A 14,418-nucleotide genomic window follows, 5' to 3' on the forward strand; every position below is an offset into this window, starting at 1 on the left:
TATTTCTATCATCATGATACTAAAAAAATCATCATCTCGGTATCATGTAAGTTGCAGTGCTTTGCTAATAGTCCACCCTTCATTTAGAGAGGTGAACAGGAGAGGCAGAGAGGGCAGGCACAGGAGGCAGGAGTGACTGCTCAGAGTTTGGAGTGGAAGAACTGCCAATCAAAACTATGTCATAAATCTGTCTTGTCCACTGGGCAGCATTGTCCCTTACATGAGCTCCAAAGTTTGCTGCTGACAGGGAGAACTTCACAGCCTAAACTTTAGGCTAGGATCCCCAGGAAATTTGGTTAAATCTGGTGAGAATTTTTGTATTCTTTCTTGGTAGAAAATGCTTGTGTTGGTAACAGCTTGATTTAAAATATTTTCTTTAAGCTTTATGTTGCAAACTGTTTTTCTCTGTAAGTCTTAATTTGTTTCTGAGTGAATCAAAGATGACAGGAATTCACAATGAGTTTGCTATAGCTTTGTTTTATAATGAAGAAATAGTTTTTCACAAATTATTAATTTGTTTTTAAAGGATCTGCATTATGTTTCCTTAAAAGATTTTTGTTTACTTTTGCAAAATGAAGTGATAGGTACTATTTTCAAATCCTTGTGTAAACTTTATGAAAAATGTTTTGGACACGTTTTTCTTTAATCTTTTTACAGTGTCACAGTACACCTAAAGTTCTTTGGGTTTGCTACTTCTTTCCCAAAGAATCGTTTATTTCTAGTGGAACAGCTAAGAGGACAGGGGAAAACAGAACTGGCTTTTAAAGAGGTTGGGTGCTGTTGGAACAGAGAGAACGAGAACGGCCACGAGATGGTAGCAGTCTGTCAGAGAAGGCCAGGAGATGTGTCTGAGCTTCTCTTCTTGCTCTAGGGAGGCAAATGCGCCCTGTGTGCCTTGTACCTTACAGAGGAACATTTGCACTGCATAAGCAGAGCTACTTTAGAGCTATTTTTTCGAATTATTTCACTCTGAGGTAATCTTGTGTGAGGTAAAGCAATAAAAGAGTAACACTGTAGGCTGGTGTGCCATGACTCAAGCAAGGATGCCAAATTCAAATCCATTTTAAAATACCAGCCTAAGCTGACATCTGGTATTGTGTCCAGCTGTGAGGCCTTGGCTTGCTCGTTCAGTCCTCCTTCTTGGGCTGTCCTCATGGCGTCCTGGGTGGCACCGAGTGTTGACCTGGCCCCGCTGCAGTGTTGGCCTCCCGTACACTCCTTCTGCCCTCTCGGGTCCGTTCAGAGTAATACAAGGGGTTAGCTTCACCTTGCTTGGCCTTGTGAGAGATCAGGTGTCATCCACTCTCCCCTGGCTGACATAAACTTCGTGTTAATAGGAAAAGACACTGAAAACTCCATCACGTGCCCTGTCTGGTTTGACAGAAATGAAGTCATATGCCTACATGTGATCAAGATTAAACTCGTGCTGCAGAGTGATATGGCAATGTGCAAACCCCTATTAGTGCTCACAAACACACAGTTTTGGGGGGAAAAAATAGGTTTTGCTTCTGCTGCTTCTGCTGTAAGATAAAAGAGAAAGGGGAGCTTCTAACAGACTGCTGGGGCAGAGAACTGCAGGGATTATTTTGGTCTGGGTTGCAATTACCAGAAAAGATACAGGAGATTGGTCCATAAACCACTTCACTGTGATTCTGGCAGAATTTCATCCTTTTTTGATGTATGGAATTTGTGGGAAGGTGTGTGAAAGCTGACAACATTTATCTATCTTGTATCTGTTCCACATCATGCTTGAGTGAGGTTATTGTGTGTCAGCAGGACTTAATACAAAGGCAACATTCAACTTCCAACATTGCAAAGTCAATTTAACTCTGGTGAGCCCTGCGCTTCTTGTTGCATTTCCATGTACAAATGCTAGTTGTGCTGCAAATAGCAACAGTTTCATTTAGGCGTGGTGCTCAGATGTGAATGCTCTAACACTTTCCAGAGTGCAGTTAAATATTTCAAAGCCAGAAAAACGATATCTGTATTGAACCAACCTTCATCATCATTCACTTACTGAGAGCCATAACCAACAGTCTGAACAGCCTTTTCCTCCATGAAGTCCATCTTTTGTGTTTTTCTCCTCAGTGCTAATGATTTAAATACCTATTCATTACTCAGTAAGACTCTGTCCCTGGAGGCAAAAGAGGAGTCTAAATGTCACTTTATGTTGCAAAAATGAAGACTTGGTTTGTATGAGGTGCCTTTCATCCAGTGCAAACATGCACACATACTTTAGATTTCTCTCAGTTTCTATAAGACTATTCTTAGCAGTGCAGTGAAATGTGGTTATGTTAAACATGCTACAGAGAAGGTTCAAAATAAATCATGCCTTGAATTGACCTGATTCTCTTCTTTGCTGTTTTCCTTTGGCTATAACATAGCTCACAAAGGGATAAAATGCTGCACTGAAAGTAACAGTTTACTGATGCAACCGTTGACACATTTTCCTATTTCTGACTTAAATTCCATGTTTTCCTTTGATTGCACAGTTCTCAAAGGTGCATCCTCCATTTTACAGAAAGCAAACTGTTTAAGAATATATATTCCAGATAGTTCTACCTAAATAAAAATAATATACTCTCTGGATACTTATACAATTGGGTCACTTAAGGGATCTGGTGAACCTCTATGAATTTTTACAGGTATTTGAGAACCTCCAAGTCAAGAAAGCTCCTTTAAATCCAGTTATTTCTGCTTTGTTCTTTTCTGTTCTTTGCAGAGATTTTATTCTCTCAGGCCATCTCACAGCGTCACATCCCTAGCAGCCAGTACTGATTCTTGTGTCCATGCTTGGGTTTCTTTCTTTTTTTTTTTCTTTTTCTTTTTTTTTTCCCAGTTCCAACTTTAATAAGCCTTCTGGGCGTTCTTTGAAGGTTTGATTTGCAACTGCAAAGAAACCCTTGTGTATTCCAAGTCTTCTATGTGAATTAAAAATGTTTTAAAAGACTTTATTTTAAAGACTGAACATAAGAGTTCTTGAAGATACATGGAGCTGGGTACTTGACACACACCTGAACTCAAACCTGGTACACAGAAAGAATAAAAAAATGTGTGAAATATTTTTCTGCTTTCTTTAACAAGTTGCTTTGATCCTGTTGTAATGTTTAAATTCCTTCCTGTCTTCACTGAGATATAAAAGAGGTTTGTAAACATGTTTCTTTCCTATTTTCCTCCAAATGTTCTGGTTCTTGTATATATACAGATGTTTCTTCACATACATGGGGACTAATTCTAATATTTTTCTTTGTAACTTCAGTCTGTTTTAAAGTTTTGGCTGAAGTCCTTGAGACATGTTGAAACAACCTGAGATTACCCAAAAGGAAATCTGAAATGTCGTGCTAGAAACCTGGCCTTTCAATGTCAGAAAGTTTGCAAGCAATAATACATGCCTTTTTCAGAGGCAACACTGTTTTAACACAAATGCTTGCCCCAAATCATGTTACTGTATTCCAGCACAATCCCTTGAAAGAGATGGGCAATGCTGAGAAACTTTTGGAAATTGTTGGGGAAAAAACAGTCATAGAAAATAGATGGTGACCACACATGGATTTTACTCCTCCTGCACATGATCTTGAGAGATCAGGAGTGTCTTTTTATTTTTATAACATCCAAAGGTTTTTAGATGTTATGGGAATGCCAGTAAATATTGTGGTATTTAACCAATGATTGTTGTAGTGCTTTCAGAATTTGTTTTGTTCTCACAGGTTTTATTTTTATCCACATTCCTCAGCTATGTGTTGGTGTGACTGTTTCACTGTCATTGTTTTGCCAGGATTGGTCCTCACTGCATTCTTGTCTACTTTATTTTTGGATTCTGTGTATGACACTGACCTCTAATCAAATGCAAATGTCCTTGCCTGAGCTAGGCACCTTATGATTTTTCTATTGTTCTTGAAGAGTTAATCAGTGTAGCTGAGACTAGAGCACAACTCATGCTGAGGCAGATGCCTGTGTTTGGTTAGATGAGTATGTCCTTCAGCTCCAGCAGTTTTATTGACTAGATCCCCCTTGGCAGTCATGCTATAGGTACCTAAAGCCAGGAAAGGTGAAACTCATCCTTGCAGACATGTACCATGCTGCCTGTGTAACTAAACATAGGAAGATGATGTGTGGAGGGTGCTTAACCTAATCCCCATCAGAGTGCTGGGGTCTGTAGGGGCTGTCTCCCCACCCAGCAAAGGGGCTCCTCTCAATTCTTCCTGTTCTGTTAATCTGCCATAACCATGTCCACAGAGCTGGCCACATCTAGGGCAGAACATGAGCTACAGAAAACAATTTATCCCCCTTTTTCCCCTCTGCCACATCTTCCTTCCCTGCCCTGTCTGCCCCTTTGGCTAATCCCTGCTGGTGTTCCCAGTGCTATCCTTGTGCTCGTAGCCATCTGGGATGATTAGGGCCTGGTGGAGGACCAATGGTAGCAAGGCTGATGAATTTCAGTGTTGGGGCAGAGTTTGAGTTTGTGACTTGCAGTAAAGATTGCCTCTGATTTAATACTCAGCCATCGAGGACATGGATGCCCTGGGATAACCAGGCTGTGAAGGGTCTTGTGTCTTAGAAAGACCTCTGTAAGATACAGTGCAGACAGAAGTCTTCTTTAGTTCAGGATTATACCCCAAAATTGTAGAATGCAGGCTGATTGTGAGAACTAATATGACACCAGTGCTGGGAGGAACAGTGACCAGCTTTCCAGAATGGCACAGAAATGGGGGGGAAGTAAGAAAAGAGAATGGGGAAGATGTGGGTGTGATAAGTTTTGTTTTACAAAAGGGAAAGTGAACAGACAGTATATGCCTACGGATGGCAAGCTCTGATCTTATGGCACTGCACCAATAAGCAGGAGCTTTTAGAGATCAGCTATGCTGATTGTGTAGCCTGATAAACACCATGAACTTGAATTAACATTTCCACAGCACAAGAGACGGAAAAATATTTTGTTATTTTCTCATTTACTTCTTTGTGGAAACATGTTGTCTAGAGGTGATGTGGTCTGTGTAAAATACTCTGCATGTCTTCAGTGATATCTGGACTAGCACATGGGTGTCCAGTCTGTATTTCATAGCTCAGATGTACTGGCCTAGCTCCAGTTAGAGCTGCAATACCTGAGTAGTGCTGTGCTGAGATAGCAGAGAGAGAGAACAGCACAGCAGTTTCCCTGGTGTCTCCTTTTCTCTGCAGGAAAATTAGCTGACCGGGCTGCTGTGCTGAGGTGTTAGGCTGTTTCCCAAGGCAGAACTATTTGGCTGGGCATTGACTCTGCAACATTTGCACCAGGCTCTGTTGCCTGTTTCTGCACCAAACAGAGCTGTGATATAACAAACAACATGAAAATACTAACACAACTGAGGTTGTTTTAGTCTCTCTGTTGCAAGATAGCTGTACCCAGATTAAGACAATATGGAGTAGATCTGGTGATGCTTAATAAGTCAAGAAGATCTGGGTCTGGCTGTGTAAATCAGCATAGCAAATCTATAATGCAAAACGCAAAAAAAAAAAAAAAAAAAATCAATAGTGTTCCTACTTTTAAGATAAAACCAAAGCCTCCTGGCTCACTGAAATGACAACAGCTGAAATAAAGTAGCACTGAAAAGGTAATGAAACCAGTGCACTAGCTGTAAGCTATCTGGCATGGATGCTGCTGAAAAATAGGTGCAGCAGCAAGAATTCTGCATGGACTGCAAAATGCTGCTGAGAAGCTATATAAAATAGGTTCACATTTCAGATAGTTGAAACACTTACAGTCCAGTAACTAGTATGTATGAAACAAGTTCCTGCTCTTTAGGTGGCTTCATGGACTTTTCTAGACTGTCTCCAACCTTGGATGATTTCTTCTATCTTTTTCCTAAAGATTTAAAAGAATTTTTCTAGTGGACTGACCATGAAATCAAAGCATAGTGACAAGCATCTTATTTGCCTTGATGGTTTTTCCTGGATTCTTTAGAAATAGTTCATGAAGTCCCTGCAGACTGTAGACCACAGACTGAAAATCATTTAATAGTTCTCTTTGCATGCGCCTTCCAGGTTCCTTGGACACAGCATGCCCTTGAGCAGAAAAATCAGGGTGATGCCTCACATGCTTTAATAGGTTATTTGAGACAGAAGGTGTGGGTTTAGGTCAAGACAGAAGAGTACGTATGGCAAAAAGAACCTGATAGACAACAAAAGGGCTAAGTGACATTTGAAGTATGATAATGAGTTATGTTCTTAATTCCTTTTTGCATGCAAAAATTTTTCTTTATGAGGTGAGAGGTAAGTGAGACTGTAGAGTAAAAAACACTGGTTAGAGTTCCTATGCTGTGGCTAAGTTGGGGGTTTTTAATGTTAAATTTGGGTTAGGGACAGTCTGTGGCTGTTACTTTCTTCTTCAGTTATATTTTTAGCTTTTGGCAAAGTCTCATAGCCTTGAAGATGTTTATTTTTATAGATTTCAGAAAACAAAATAAATAAAAACAAGCTATTTGTATCTCTCTGCTTGTATAATTCAATGTCATGACTATGACTTTCTCTGGTCTAAACCAGGACCCAGCAGCTGTTTCCTTCTGCAGTTGTGGAGAACTTTGATAATACTTGCTAGAGTATTATCCAATATTCTAACAAATATCCAATAGTAAAAATAATTTCGTTAGAGATACAAAATATTAAAAAAAAAAAAACAACCCATTGTCTTTGCTTCCAGTAAAAAAAAGTTCTTATTTGTGCAGCAGCTGCCAAAATATGAACTCATGTTATGACACTGCATTTTTCCAAGCAAGCCCATCCCAGCAGCTGGGGAGGGGCTTACTACTCATTTTCTTTCTCTAGAAAATACTTCCATGTAGGGAGAATTCATCCTGAGATACAAAGACATCATTGTGGACGAGCATCCTGGACCCCTCTGTGCTGCTCCTGGCCTCAGGGACTATGATGTTGCTCCCCTCCTGCATGATAGGGTGGTTGTGGGAGGCAGCTGGACTCCCTATGCTCTGCATTCAGATGTCAGGTACTACTCATCCTAGGATTTCTCTTCCATCAGCTTTGGAAAAGCTTCTAAATGTTTCTATGGATGGGGAGTTTCCATGTGTTTCAGAGTCAGAAATGGGAAGCTCAGAAGGGCCTTCACTTGGCACAGCCTCACTCAGAATGATTTTGCCTCAAGGCCTGAGAAGCATGAGCTAGTAGGGGCAGAGATTTTAGGGCTCAATTTTTGCAGAAACTCTTAAAGAATGCCATTGTCATTAAAGGAGCTTTCTGATATTTCTGGCTTTAAAAAGTCCAATAAAAATTCAAGTGGGGAAACACACCAAAGTCACCCTTATTTTCTGTATTTATAGCTCCGGTTTGCACAATACACCACAGACATTACTGTCTAACCATACAAGGCTGCATCATCAATAAGGGGACATGTGTGTTGACATCTCCTGAAGTCTGGCACGGCCACGAGCTGGGTGCCCAACACTGTGTGCAGAGGGGAAGCCAGGCACAGTAACCCTTGGAGGAACAGCAGGCAGAACCAGTACAAGCACACTGGGACCCCCATGAGAGCAGGAGATGTTTGGTAGCCACTGTCACCATGCTCCAAAGGGAACTAAAAGGAGGCAGCTGAGTACAGGACATGGGGAAAGACAACTGGGGAGGGTGTCTCCTCCCACACCTGCAGCCTAGCACTGGAACAAGAGCTCTTGTCACAGTCTGTGCCTTCTACTACTGACTGCAAATCCAAGACATGACGTTGCTTCTGGAGTTGGACTTTGCTCTGAGGGAAAAGAGGTGTCCTGGGTACCTTCTGGTTAATGAAACCTTATTTGCTATGAGTAAATTAGTAGCATCTCTCTGTTTTGAATCCCTTGGGAATCTGCAGTTCTCCCTCTGCTTCTGCTATTTCGAATGTGGGCCCTACCTTCTGGGCACAGCACCTGCTGGGTTAATCACCCCGTTTCTGTTCTAGGTGTGTCCTGCCAGCATTTGTGAGGCAATAATTCCCCATCTTAACTTTGCCTTTAGTAACCCATAAAATGTAATATACTCAGTGAAGATATTAGTGAGCATGAGGCAGTCTCCTCTGGCTTGCCATACATGGCTAAAATATTAAACCAACAGCTATCTCGTCTTCTCTAAAATATTCCTGCTTGCTAATTATTTAATGAAGGCTAAGAACTTTATGTCTCTTTCCACAGTAAAGCCCTCAGTCCCATTGTTTCTACGATCCTAGATGGGTTTTACTGCTGGGATCAGCTGCCAACACTCTGGAGAAGCTGGAGGCTGATATTTGGAATCCATGTTTCAGTGATGCCTCAAAAACAAAATGTGGAAAGAGACTACTTGCTGGAAGAAAACAAAGTTCCTTGAAACAAACACACAAGACCACCTGAGCTTCTCCCAAGGACCCAGAAAGCAGGTCTTGTAACCAGCTGTAGTACATGTATGGTGACTTATCGGAAAATGGTCAATTTTCAGCAGTTGTTGTTCTGATCCTGTGTGTCAAGAATGGCTGTGACATGTATTTTTTTTTTAATCTTGAAACTACTGCTAGAACACAGTAATTGTAAAGATTATTTCATCTGCCCACAGGAAATTTACTTAACCAGTTCCAGTAACTTCTACTTATCTTCGCTTTGTCTTATCTGAATTCTTTAAATACTGCTTCTAATTAATACTGACTTAAAAGAAAAACCACCCTCCCCTTGCATTTTGTAATTTAAATACAGAAGATGCCCCAACCTCTCTAGGTAAGAAATAATATGAAGTTTTAATAGTTTTCAAATAACAATATTCTAAATTGGAACCCAGCATTTGCAGTGGATTACCACTGGCCAAAAAATGAATGACCACAACATCCTCTTCTTGGGAGCACCAAAAGTAATAGGATTAGGTTACTTTTGTCAATATAGGAATCTTGTCTTTTCCAAGGGAAGCATTTAGGAAACTTGCAGGTAGCTTCAAGTGAAATGGGGTGGGAGTTTTTATGCATTCTGAGAGAGAAAGGCCACAGATCTATTTATTTCTTTTTTAGGTATGAGGATTTATTGTGTGAACTTCTTTACTAACGGTACCATAGATAGTAAAGGTTTCTGTAAGTTCAGAAACTGTCTCTACTAAATCATGAAGGAAAAATTTACCAAGTGCTATTGTACACAAATACATGATCTCTGGCTCAGGATGTCCTTGAGTGCAAATCACTGAAAGCTACTAGATATGTTAGTGACATGCTGTTATATATGTAATTTGTGTATTGTCCTTTGCAACCATTACTGGCTACAGCTGGAGGCAAAATACTGGGTCTGAGAGACTTTTTTCTGATTTAGTAGAGACTTTTAACTCATGTGCTTTTCTGCTTATTTCTCATTTAAATTAGACACATGGCAGGCAGCAATGAAGACCTATTTTGCCTGTTCTCTAGCAATTGGCTAGAAATTTTGCAATGCCTGTGTTTGGCTCAGTTTAACATACATGCCAATCTCCATTCTTCCCAATGCTTTTGTATGAGTATACAGGTTATTGTATTCAAACACAGTTCTTGCTCATGGAATCCCACCTGTGCACCAGTGGGTAAGCATGGGTGTTAGACTGTCAATCACAGCTGGTATCATCCTGTGCAGTTCTGACTTGAAAGCTTCTCCAGTGGTCCTGTGCAAGAGCTCTGAAATGCTTGAGCCGTAGATGTTACCCTATCCACCTTCCTGCCACACACTCTTGGTTTGAAGACTCACAGGGCACAGATAATGTGGAAAGTTGGTTTTGAGTTTCATAATTGCCTCTATGAGAAATCAGCAGTGAGGCTCTTACCTGACTTTGCTAAACCAGCCACCAGATATGATTTTACTTTTCTGCTGCATATAAGAAAGACTCATCTCCTATCAGAAATAATGTTCCCATGAAGACAATTCTGGATCTGATCAAATGGCCTTTTTGCCATCTCTTTAGTAAACTTAACAGGGATCAAGGACCTCTGATGAAAAATAACAAAGCTGTTTTGAGTTACTGAGTATGGTTCAGAAATTGAGCTGCAGCAATGGGTTGCTCTTGTGCTCTGAGTTTTCTGCAAGCAGAGACAATATGTGCAAGCCTAAATCACTGTGAACTGTATTTTATTTGACAATTGAAGAAGCCAAAGAAGTCACCTTCTCTAACCCAGTGAGTGAGCAGCAACCCCCTTGATTTGGATTTGTGTCTAAGCTCTGGAATGATTTATCCTCTCTGTATATTCAATGCCTTGTCAGAAAGCTCAAGGAACAGAAGAGGCTGTGATACAGATTTCTCATTTATAAGTAAAGTCAAAGTGAAGACATGGGAAGGGCAGGGATTTTGTTACGTAGCTCCCAGCCACAATTATAGTTTGAAAACAAGCCAGAGGATTTGTTCTATTTGGAATATATGGGACATTCATTTGAGGTTCAGAGAGAACTTCCAGGTGCTTCCCAGAGTATGACTTTTCTCAGACCTTTGAAAGAGGTGATTTAAAATTTCCTCTGTAACTAAATAATTATAACTAGCAACAACTTCCTCCTGTTTGCGTTTTATTTCATGTTAAATTTGTCTCTATCATTTTTGTCTGAAGGAACTCGGGAATCCAGTTGATAATTAGTTCATTCGGAGACATCAAGAAATAATGTTCTTCTGAGAGCAGGCACCCAAAAGCTTCAAGCTTCTCATGATCAATCATCATATCAGCCTTGAGCTGGGGTAGTGAGGGTAAGGAAATATTACTTCCTGAAGAATTTATCAACAGTATCTTGGCATCAGGGCAGTTAATTATTTTGTTAAATGCTGCTTGAAAATCTGGAATTCTTATGAGTGCAGATTTTTTATACATAAAAAGTTTTTGTAAGAGCAAATAAAATCATAAAGCCATTTCAATCGAGCAGTTAACTGGTTTGGAGCAGGTTGGGGTTTTTTTTTTTTTTGGAGGTTGACCTGATCCAAATCTTATGGAAGTAAGTGCAAAAACTCCAAAGAGAATCCTGGCATTAATTAAAGGAATAAAGTTGTATGCCTTAATTCTATAGGATATTATAATTACTGCAGTGTCTGAAGCACTCGGCAGCTGGAGGCAATGTTTGGCAGGGAAACAGCCCTTGTGCTGGGCACTCTCAGGCAGGCAGTTCTGCAAGTCAGCCTGCATGCCCCTCTTGTGCCTGCAGCTTTTCTGGCTAAAGCTCCCTCAAGCACCTCCTCACTGGGCTTGTATTCCACATCCTTCCCCAGCTCCCTTGTCCTCTGCACATGCTGTAGCCTGTCCATGACTTTCTGCTTCACAGCAGCAAGCAGTGTTCTCCCTGCAAAGCAGAGCATTTCATTCTTAACAGCTCTGACCTGGAAAAGTAGCAAACAGTCAGCAAGGCCTTTGCTCTTGCTGCTGCAGACATGGAAAACTGAAACTGTAGCAGAATCTCATTTGGTGCTGGAAAAGGCAGGAAAATTGCTGCAGTACCATCTTTGCTTGCTGGGAAAAGGGAGAAGCAAGAGTGCCTCCGCACAGAGCAAACCAAAAAAGCACAAGCACAGAAACTGAAAGAAGAGAGTGCCTGCCACCTTCTAAAGAGTTTATTAAGATTAAAATAGGATTAGGCATTAATGTGAATGAAGGCAAAAAGTTTACATGGCTGGGATAAAACTTCAGAGCTTTATTCCACATTTCAGGGAAATGGTTCCCAACTGAACCAAAGAAAAAAAAATTACATATCTTCGTATTATACAATGAGGTGCCTGTTGTGCCTTCCAAAGTGAGAAATCTGGCGCTTACGGTAGGATGTAGAATGAAAAAATCTTACTGTATTTTCCAAAGAAGCAGTTCTCACTGAAAATTGAAATGAAAATGTCTCGAGTGCTTCCATGCTCTTTGTTTTGAGCTTTAGATTTTTGCTGGGTTTTTTTAATTTTTCAGCAGCTGAGAACCCCTTATCATACTTTGTGTCTTGTTATCAGAAGCTCACAGATGGCTGCTAAACAGAGCTTTTCATGTATTTAGCTTTGATATTGTAATGGACAAGCATGAATTTCATATGAAAAGCAGACTTACTTTCTATACATCACTAGTTAATAGCTTGAGAGACAACAGCAATGGAGATGGCCTGGGATGACTGCCCTGATTCCTGCAGGAGCTGCACCTGTTCTGTACCCGATGTTCTCTGCAGGGGATTCCTGGATGCTTTCTACAACAGTCACAAAGGTAGTGAGTATCAGAACCTCCACAGTTCTTTGGGAAGGCTCTCAAAACATGGGTCCCATGTTTTCCCAACAAAGGTATTTGTTAGGACTTCTTTATAATAGCTACTTAATATTTTGATGTTATTTTCACACAGATTTTCCTTGTTTCATCCTTGCTAATATTTTTCCTCCTTTGTTATTGATACCCTACAGCTACCTCCAGGTGGGAGTGGGAATCATAATTCCACTTGACTGTTTCAGGGGGCTATGCACACTTCCCTGAGGCCTGTGGAGTCCTTACTCCTCCTTTCTTCATTTTTGTTTCTTCTTTATCCCCCTTCTACATGAGTTCAAAATACAAAACAGTTTATCAGCTTCTGCCCTTAAAATGCCTAGAACTGAATGGAGTCTTGTGGATGGGGATGCAATGGTATTAAGCTCCTCTCAAGTTTATCATAATATAGCTCCTTGTGGTACTCTTTCAGTGCAGGCAGCTTTAGTTCAAAATTGCTTCCTTTGCTGAACATATTTCATTCCAATGTAGTTATGGACTTGCTTTCGCTTTGCTCTTGTCTGAGACTGGTACTTACCAGATCATCTGACTTAAGGTTTGTCTTTGAAAGGCCTTTCTCCATCTGGGTGTTCCTCATCCCAGCTGTTATAGGTGACCTGGCCATACACTGACATTTTCAAGACTGACTATGCTGCATCTCTACAGTGACCCCTTATTAGTGAAGTTCAGTATCCTCAGGCTGGAGTAATACACTTGCTTGGAGACCAGGATTAAAACTGATTCATTAGTTCACAGTGATGTACTTAGAAAGTGCCTAGCATGGAAAGACCTTGATCCCAGAATGTTTGTGGTAAAACTGCAGTTGCTGAAGCCAGATCTAACACAGTGTGTTGTTTTCCACATGATTTTACCTTCTGTTATTTTTCTTCCCTTCAGTTTCCTGGTGAAGACAGATGCAAGATTGCTATGCCCATGCCAGCAGCTGTCTGGATGATACAGATTTGAGTGGGCTTGAATCCAGATAGCTCTTGTGAGATGAGAAACGATTTTGCCTCCTTCTTGTGCTTAGAGAAACCAGTGTGGTGTTTTGATCAAGCAGTTAGAGTTTGTGCCTCAGGTCACCGGTGGGGCAGAAACCTCTGTGGCTGAGAAATTGGCCTTGCGTTCCATCTATCGCTATACCCTGTTTGCCCCTCTACAGCCCCTGTAAACCTGTCTAGGTCATACTTCTAAGAGATATGTTCCAGCATCCCTCAATGGTGTGGGTTTTAATGATCCTGGGATTTCTATCTGTTGCTCCTTTTGCTATCCTGTCCAGAAGTAAAACAGAGGTTTATTGACTTCTAATTAATAGCAAAGACATAGATTCTCCCATTGATGTTATTCCTGCTAACCTCCTCTGTCACCCATGATTACAAGGTCAATGTGATGGTAAAACACACCAAAGTGTGCAGCTCCCACACTTGATGTGTCTTTCTCTAAGCTCTTCCTTTCTGGATGGTTGTGCACCCACTGCCTCCCAGAGAGAGCAAGGTTTCTTGTAAGGGACCAAGACCAGCAAGAGACCAAGTCCAGCTTGCTTTATAAATTATTTGTGCCTCGTGTGGATGCTCTTCTTCAGTATCAGAATAGGTTCAGAATTCCTGCAAGCTGGGAGGAATTGGCCAGCTGCTATTCCCTCCCCACCTGGCACTGGCCACAGGGCAAAGCCCAGTGTACACTTTTGGCAAACAGCTTTCTGGGGCTTCACCACATTCCTTCTCCATATTCTTCATGTTCTTAAAGGTATCTTTCCTTCCTATGGACTTTTCCTGTCCTGACCACTGTCCTGACCAAGGTCTCAGGGTACCAAAAGCATTCTTCATTTCCAGTGCCCCTCTGTCTAAAGTCCTACTCTTCATAGGGTAGTGTAGTTCATCTATTTCTATCATATCCCTTGTCTGCTCTGACATCTGGACAGTCTGTTGTATGTTGTATATGTGCTGGTGATTGCTATGCTCAGCCACTTCATTTACAGTCTTGGGAATGTGAGAGGCGCTCAGAAAAATGCCAGAGGCAAGAAAGTGTTTGAAAATTCCTGAAGGTCTTGATAGAGAAGGTATTCTTTTCACCCAGCAGGAGCTGCAACAACCAAAATTCTCACCATAGTTATGCTAAACTTCAAGAAGAGGAACAACATAAAATGTGAGAGTACGTGTTAAAGTAAGTTGAAAGTTGCAACTGACAGAATTCAGTCGTTATGTCCCCCCAACACAGAGGTTTCAGCCATCCCACTCCCTCCA

At 41.0% G+C, this 14,418-nt stretch overlaps 1 long non-coding RNA gene across 3 annotated transcripts in view; it reads left to right on the forward strand.

The window, feature by feature from the left end:
• LOC136361461 (uncharacterized) overlaps nucleotides 1-14,418 on the forward strand; it is a 49,239-nt gene that overhangs the window by 13,470 nt on the left and 21,351 nt on the right. The window contains exons 5-6 of one of the 3 annotated variants that reach the window (XR_010743638.1): nucleotides 8,154-8,398; nucleotides 12,075-12,145. This is a non-coding gene — a long non-coding RNA (uncharacterized lncRNA). Of the gene's footprint in view, nucleotides 1-8,153; nucleotides 8,399-11,001; nucleotides 11,146-12,074; nucleotides 12,146-14,418 lie in introns of those variants that run through there. The other 2 variants (XR_010743637.1, XR_010743636.1) reach the window with 2 other exon arrangements.

The sequence above is a fragment of the Sylvia atricapilla genome, chromosome 5 (assembly GCF_009819655.1).
Source record: "Sylvia atricapilla isolate bSylAtr1 chromosome 5, bSylAtr1.pri, whole genome shotgun sequence".
Lineage (NCBI taxonomy): Eukaryota > Metazoa > Chordata > Aves > Passeriformes > Sylviidae > Sylvia > Sylvia atricapilla.